Source organism: Haplochromis burtoni, unplaced genomic scaffold (genome assembly GCF_018398535.1).
Source record: "Haplochromis burtoni strain Fernald_Lab_line unplaced genomic scaffold, NCSU_Asbu1 Contig_7, whole genome shotgun sequence".
Classification (NCBI taxonomy): Eukaryota; Metazoa; Chordata; class Actinopteri; order Cichliformes; family Cichlidae; genus Haplochromis; species Haplochromis burtoni.
The window spans coordinates 3,614,324-3,622,058 of record NW_024582368.1 but is presented as its reverse complement, the minus strand read 5'-3'; the positions used below and the strand labels follow the sequence as shown (position 1 = coordinate 3,622,058).

The window sequence follows — 7,735 nt, the reverse complement described above, 5'->3', positions numbered from 1 at the left end:
CCATAAAAAAAAAGTTTTCCACAATATAGCATATTTGCTTACAGAAAGCAATTCATAAAGTGTCTCAAAGACGAGAGACTATAACAATTCTCATTATTTTATTCACATCACACTTACTTTTCCCGAATTCACAAGCACAGCATGCCCACTTCACTTGTAAAGTAAAAAAAGACCACCACTTAATGTGCTGGCTGCACAAATCATATTTTTTGAACGGCCACATTGTTGTGCAAGGTTCTTTTAGACACGCTGCTTTTCTTTAAGTGAAATAAGATGGTTCTCTCAACAGAAATAAGGAATAAGATCAAAGTACAACTGAATGCAAGGCTGTGCAGATTTGTGTTAAAAAGAGCAGCCACCTCTCTACTCTTTTCTGCTTTGCTGGTCACCCTCTACGAGCTGTAGTGTAGCAATATTCAAATGCACTCCTTGTTAAATGAATGCAAGTCTGGAATTTCCAATTTTCTCAGTACGGCTTCCGTCAGCCCACAGATGTATTACCGCTTTTATTCACGCACAATCGGGCACACTCGTACCAAAATCTTGATTTTGAGATGTAAGAGAGAGAAGGATTAGATCACTGACTGACACAACAATTGCAGGAAACACAGTGGAGTCTTGGAGGCGGGGCAGATATGTGGACATATGGGTTGATGTAATGAAAAGCAGAACTTTCTCACTCTGGAGCAGCGTGACCCCCTAAACTCCCCCCTCCGCTCGGAACCCTGCCTCCCTGTTACTGGCAGGGTTCCCACCAGAAACCACAAGCAAGCTTAAATGTCTGCGCACAACATCCTCCCACCTTCCAAGCACCACATTCTTGCTGGCTATTTAAACTTTTCAGTGAGGCCAGCCTATCCTGAAAGCAACTCACCAAATGTCAGGTGTTATTACTTGACGACTCATTCATACAGATTACTGTTGAGGATACTGATGTCCGCTACTGGAATCCCACCTTTTTCTTGTCAAAAACCTACTAGTGCTCTGCTGGATGTGACATTGAAATCAGACACACAAATACTGCCTGGATAGATCAAATGAAAGCATGTAGCCTACAGTAGAGTAAAACTCTGGGAAATAATCGTATAATTCCTTATAAGATTAATCAAAGAGATGCAATATAAATACCGATGCAGAATTGTTGCTCTAAGAAAAACCATTCCTGCAGAAGATATTGGTGAAATTTGGTATAGTTAGAGTTAAGTTATAACCACTAACCGTGTGGTGAAGAGTGGAAAATAAAAGAAAACTCAGAAAGTAAAGCAAACACAGCAAACTCCATTTCAGAGTGAACAATAAACTCAAGAAAAACTGCAAAGCATGACACCAAAAAGTCACAGCTGACTTTCTTTTCTAAAGGCTTAGAGAAGAGTAGGCGAAAGCTTTCAGGGTGTCATGCTAGATGAGGGACCAGCGTGTGAACTGGAGTAAACCCAAAGTAAAACCCGGGAGACATAGGCACAGGGAATGGTGATCAGTGTCGTGTCATGGTTGAACTTAAGAAAGATATCTGGCCCTGTGGAAGGCACAGCGTGTTGGGATGTGTGTAGCCACCTTTTGACCTGTGGATTTATCTTTTATCTCTGCCCTTGATGGGTTTCTGGGGGGGTTATGATCACACCAGTGCTAGTGCTTTATCTCTTTTCTCTGTAGGGAAAAGCTGACAGAGGGATCTCTGTTCTTTAACAGGTACGTAACACAGCATGGGGATTGTTCAGTATAGGCATCACGTAGAGTTGTAGTTTAAATACTTTCCTGATTTATGATTAATAAATGACTAATATGTTGATTAAAAATTTAATAATTAATGTCTCTAAAATTCTTCCAAACAGTTGATGAACATGAGGTAAAAATATCTCGAGTTTCTGTATATCAAATGCCAAAAATATGAGATAATACATTTCCCATAATGCAACTGCTGTGCTATTTTTTAGAGCATTCCTTCCTTATTTTTTCAAGTCATCATCAGTGTTTTCTTTTTCCTTAGCAGCCAGAAACTGCTAGTATTTAGCACTGAACATTATCATGATGACTAATTTCGAGAGAGAGAGAGAGAGAGAGAGATGTCAACTTTATTTCAGGTCCTTGCAAGCATGGTTGCCTTGGTAACCAATGCTTATGCTGTGTGAGGCAAAATTAGTAAGGGAAAGAGAGAATCGGTGCCAGATAACATGGCATCAAGAAGAAAGATTAGAAATCGACACAAACTGTACTGTTTCACAGAAATACACAGAGTCGAACTAATCATCTCATAAATATAACCCTGATTACCCCGTCTGCATGACTGATGGATCTTCTTTATAATTAAGCCACAGGGTAAAGACCTGTTGTATTTCTCTTTTAACCAAAAGCATTCTGTGCTGATTACCTTGAAGACTTAAATCATAGCTCTGACTTTCAGACATGTTTGAAATATTAGTCGTAACCATTACGTTGCACTCACTCAGCCAGACATTTAGCCTCTGAACACAGCATAAATGATACTGGCTGCTTATTGGGATTTGACAATGGCATGGAAAGCTCTATTTTTGTCCCAGATCCAAGTATTCAAATATATGTATAGAAATAAAGCTACAAACAAACTAAATTTGATAATTACCTATAGAGAGTCTTAGAGTTTTGCTTATTTCCCCCTTTCTCTACATTTTGTGATTCTGTTTTGCAGACATTATGAATAAGATTTTTTTTTTGAATTTATTTGTGTCTAATTTCTTTCAGTTTTGTCTATTTGCATGGTATGGCTCTGTTTTATGACCACTGCACATGGCATTAAATCAGATACAACATGAAGAGGAGGAGCTGGGATGAAAGTGGGTTGCAAAGTGGCTTGCAGATGGGAAACATCTACAGGCAAAGTAAAGCAGCTCAAAGAGCATGTGCTCTTTGAGATTTGCCAACTAGATGCATTGATATGGGCTGTCACTGAGATCAGTAAATAGGGATTAATGAGATCTGCTACTACTTGACTTCACGGCCTGTCTGAATTAACTCCATCCATCCCTCTCTCCATCCTTTCATTCATTTTCTTTCACTTATCTAATTCAGTGTTGCAAGGATGCTGGAGCCTATCCCAGCTGTCATAGGGCAAAAGGTTGAGTACTACCTGCACTGGTTGCCAGAAAGATATCCAGTGTTCTGCACTCTATTTAATTCACATTTTTTAAGCTGAGAGACTCAGCAGAGCCTTCTTTATGTCAGTGACTTCTTTAAATGGTTAGTTTCTAAAACATATTCCTTTAAACAAGGTCCTTTAAACTTTGATCAAATGAAAGGTCCCAAATAGAAACAAGAACATTCCTACTGACATCTTTCTGATAAATAAAATACACCTTGGTTTGTAGAAAAACTCAGACACAGACGTTTTGGAGAGGAAACCTTTTAAATTTTCTTTAAAATTTCTACTACAAAACATTGCCATTGTTTTGGTAACTTCACATAAATATATATCACTCCACGTCTTGCTAAAAATGGTCGTGCTACTCCCACTCAGCAGGGTGGGTGGCAACAATAGAGCGCACTTTGAACCTGAAACAATTTACATTGTTATAGTTGGATCGGTGCCTTCGCGGCATTTACGTGTAGAACTGCGTCGGCACACGCATGATCACACATTGCCGGAGACATATTCAAACACACACACGTCGCAGCACTATGGAAAGAGACAGACTTTGTTTACCTAAGGGGAAGAGCTGGCTGTAGTCCCTACTGCGGTTGTCTTTGGATGGCCTCCATGTTGGAGATCTAGCGGTTTTGTGTGGTTCACTTTAATTGAGGCTGAGGTGGTGGCCTGGCTAACAGATCCTTGCATGTTGTCACATTCAAATCACAACTATGAAAAAATGAGGTGGTAATGTGGTAAATTTTCCATAAACCTCTCACATTTGTGCAAAAACCTGACATTTACTATAAACTGACAAAGTACCTACATGCAGTGCAGTAAAAGCCATTTATTATCAAATTAATTTAGCAAGGAGATGATGACAGCGTAAAACTTAATCTAACGTAAAACGTCATAAAATGAAAACTGTGTCTAAGTGTAAACGGCAACAGGAACAATTGATTGCATGGTTGATAGGGTTTGGGTCATGACCTGCTTTTGGGTTTTATGGCCGTCTATAACTTGCATCACCAGGCACACACATTATGAAATCCCGTGCTGCCCTAGCTCCACATCTAAAGTCAACAAATGCTTGTTCGGAGTAATGTTTCTGGAGAGTGATGCTAATTGAAAACATCTGTTTGAAGCCTCTGCAGCTGGAGGTAACCCTGCTGCAGCAAACAGGCCAGTTAGGCAGTGACAGACGACTACCATGTTAAATCTAGAAAAAGCAGTAAATAGAGATGCAACACAGTCTCTCTGTAAAAAGCAGCAACTCAGAAACTATTTACAGGTTTGCTGTAACTGAAATTTCATATGGTGTTTACAAAAAAATCCCTCCACAAAGAATGTATCACAATCTGTTGCTGTAAGAAATCCCATTCTCCTGGGCCATAAGGTGTCCTTTATCTGTTATTAGTGTACTAAAAACATACACTTTCCTTTCCAAAAGCTTCAAAGCTTGCATAGAAAAAAAATAATTTGAAAAAATCATCCTGCCATGTAACTTGTTTGCTTTGATCTTAGCTCTAGCAAATGCCTGCTCTCATGGATAAAAAGGTAAAAAAAAAAAAAAGGAAAAAAGTAAATGGAACACAACTTACATTGATTGCTGTCTCTACACTTATCCTGCAGCAGAATTCTTCACGTTTTATTTCAAACTCCCACGATTCCAGCCGTTGTTGGATAGCTGTTTACATTATCACTTTGAAGAAGGTCATCTGGTTTCCCAGAAGAGAGGAAACTGCTGCTTTGCCTCTGATCTCCTGAACTCCCTCGGCTCCTCTTGTCACAGCGGCTGTCTATTCTCAAAAGGAATGGAAGAAAACTTGACCAAGCATTTTGAATGGACTGGACTGCACTGAAAAAAAAAAATGGGAGGGACAAGCTTCCACCCCGGCATACATATATAGATATATATATATATATCTATATCTGTATATTACACCAACTAGTTTCTCTAAAGTACGTATGATTTTCTTCATTATTTTTAAAGGCTTTTTTTATCATGCAGGAATTACATGTTGCGTTTGTATCTAACCATAAATGGAGAAAAACTGCAGCAATCTCCTGCCAGGCATATTTTTCCTCTGCATATTGAGTGTGCCTCATGTTCTAAATTTTGCTTTCGAGGAGGGCATTGCACACAGTGAATTCTTGCCTGCATGCTTTCACCTCCTCCCACATACTCTCTCACAGTGAGTGAGTAGGATGTGTTGCTCTCCCTCTGTACTGCACCACCACCTGAATACATCAGGCATTTGAAGAGTGCATTCTATCGCTGTGAAGAAGGTAGAAATGCAAGGTAATTACAAGCTTTAGACTGCGAATAACCGTTTTGACTGAGCAACAAATGCACCGTGATGGCAGACGATCAAACAGCGTATGTGGTAGACAGCGAACCATGCATGCCTGTGATCTGTGGGTCTGGGTACAGTTTATCTTATCAAAATGATAAGAACACTAGGAACACATCACGAAACACAAGGAGCGTGAAATATGTTAACTTCATGTGCAAAAATCCATTTTCTAGAATGTCAACAAGCCTCTGCTGTGATAGCAATAACATGGCATTTATAACTTTTACACTCCCACCAAACATTGATATGATCTGCCCCAATGAAATTCCAGATGTTTTGGAAGAGAAACCAAGAGGAAACTGTCCGCTTTTTATTTTATTTGGCTTGGCATCAGCTGATGAGTTAAATTTAGACGTTTCTCTTTCCCACCCACTACGCTGCTGTTGTTGTCTTTGCGCAGGCTGATAAAACATTAATTTCCTGAGCTTTCTGCAATCGCAGAGCCACACCCACAGGACGGCCCCAGTCAAAGAGCGCACGGAGGGAGGTCAAAGGTCGCAGTCGGATGAAGTAAGCAAGTTATTAAAATAAACATCTATATTGTGCGGCTCAGAAAGTTCCTTCAGAGGAGTCATTGATTTTCTATCCTACCTGCACAGACACACTCATGGAGACACTGAAACAGAGAGACTAAGGAAAAGGGAGAAAGGAGGCCCTAGAAAGTTTCTAAAATGATTCCATGTGTGATAAAACTTGTCAAGCAATATCGCTACACTACACTGCCATCTAGTGAAGACTTGGCAAACATAATGACAGTAATATACGGCTCCTCTCCTCCCCTGTTTTCTAGTGACACACGGTGTATTTCTCTCTCTCTCTCTCTCGTGCTCTTTTTTTGGTGCATGTTAAACCAGCTATCTGGAATATCAAGAAAACAAGAAACTGAAAGCGGTGGAAGAAAATAAAACATCACTCTGTAGCTGGTAGCTCTGGGCTCTGAGATTTGTGCTTCAGATTTGGGTGAAACACCTTGATGTTTGTAGAACAGTGTTTGTGTTGTGAGGTTGCTCGAGAAATTGCGACCAATTTAAAAAGGATATATATGTATATATATTTGTATGTGTGTGTGTGTGTTTATAAAAAAAGGTGATTACGGTGGTTGATTTAGCTGATAAAAAAGGAAGCTGGAAGCTTTTTCTGCAGCAACCTTTCACTCAACATCACATTCATGAGTATTTCAGCGTAAACATGACTTCAGTATTTGAAGGATCGTCTTCAGGTCAGAAAAAGTGGTGACATGATCACAAAAATGAACTAGAACAGAAAATTATGGAGATATACTTGCACATGTCAGGTACGCTGACTGAATGGCAAAAACAAAACCAGATAGTTTTCATCTCCCACAGACACTGACGTGCCTGAAAGAAATGTTAAAAGTGCCTTAAGTTTAAATCAGTTTCTAGTTAACAGACTGTTATAAAGCTGAATCCCAAAGCTTTAAATGGAAAGGAGATTTTTCTGAATAATGCTGCACTGAGGTATTATTACTGGCAAAATGCACAGTGCTGCATTACTAAAACAAAAGAAAGGAAGGAGGAGTTAACAGACGAGTGCAAGACAGTATTTTTTAGGAAATTCTTTACGGAGGAAAACATTTGTACTTGTAACTCTGACTTTTCAGAAACACTGGCATCAGAAACCTTGGCATCACCTCAAAATATGCACCCAATCACACACACATTTTGAAAAGCCTTGATCTAGCAGTGAGTGGATGATCATCTGATGGCAGTGGCAGGAAAAGTCTGGGACAAATGAGCTGTTTGGTGTCAAGAGAAAAATAAAACATCAAAGATGAGAGTTCTGGTTGTTTCCTGAGCTTTCAGTTTGGCACCAACATGAGCGTGCACCACCAGTTTTTGACTCAGCTGCTGTTACTTATCACAGAGCCCAACAGTTTGGAAATAAATCAAAGCTTCTCTCTTGGGGCTACGGAGTTATGGGTCTTTGTATTCAAGAATCTTTGCAGCGTGCCATTCTACGCTCTAGTCGAGTCGAGCGCTCGCCACAAAGTTTGCTTTGGTAATTTACATCAACAGCTCCTTCGAAGGAAATGCAGACGGGATAAAAATGTTAAGCACACTCCCCCGTATCGATTGGGTGGACCGATCTTGGCTCTCTGCACCTCCTAACCAGAGCTCAGTGCCTGCCTGGCTCACCGCGGAGGCAAAGAAGAATAGCTCTGATCTTAAAGGCAAAGCCCCAGCTGGGGCTTCACTTTATGTTGGAAGAAGGACAGGGTGCTGTCAGACCAGATTCCCAAGTACTTGAAGAAGCTGTC

At 40.1% G+C, this 7,735-nt stretch overlaps 1 protein-coding gene across 1 annotated transcript in view; it reads right to left on the bottom strand.

Moving 5' to 3' along the window:
- Positions 1–4,982, bottom strand: part of add3b (adducin 3 (gamma) b) — a 25,147-nt gene extending 20,165 nt beyond the window's left edge. The window contains exon 1 of the mRNA XM_005914146.3: positions 4,702–4,982. The gene's annotated coding sequence lies outside the window, so the exon portion shown is untranslated. The remainder of the gene's footprint in view (positions 1–4,701) is intronic.
- Positions 4,983–7,735: the final 2,753 nt, after the last annotated feature.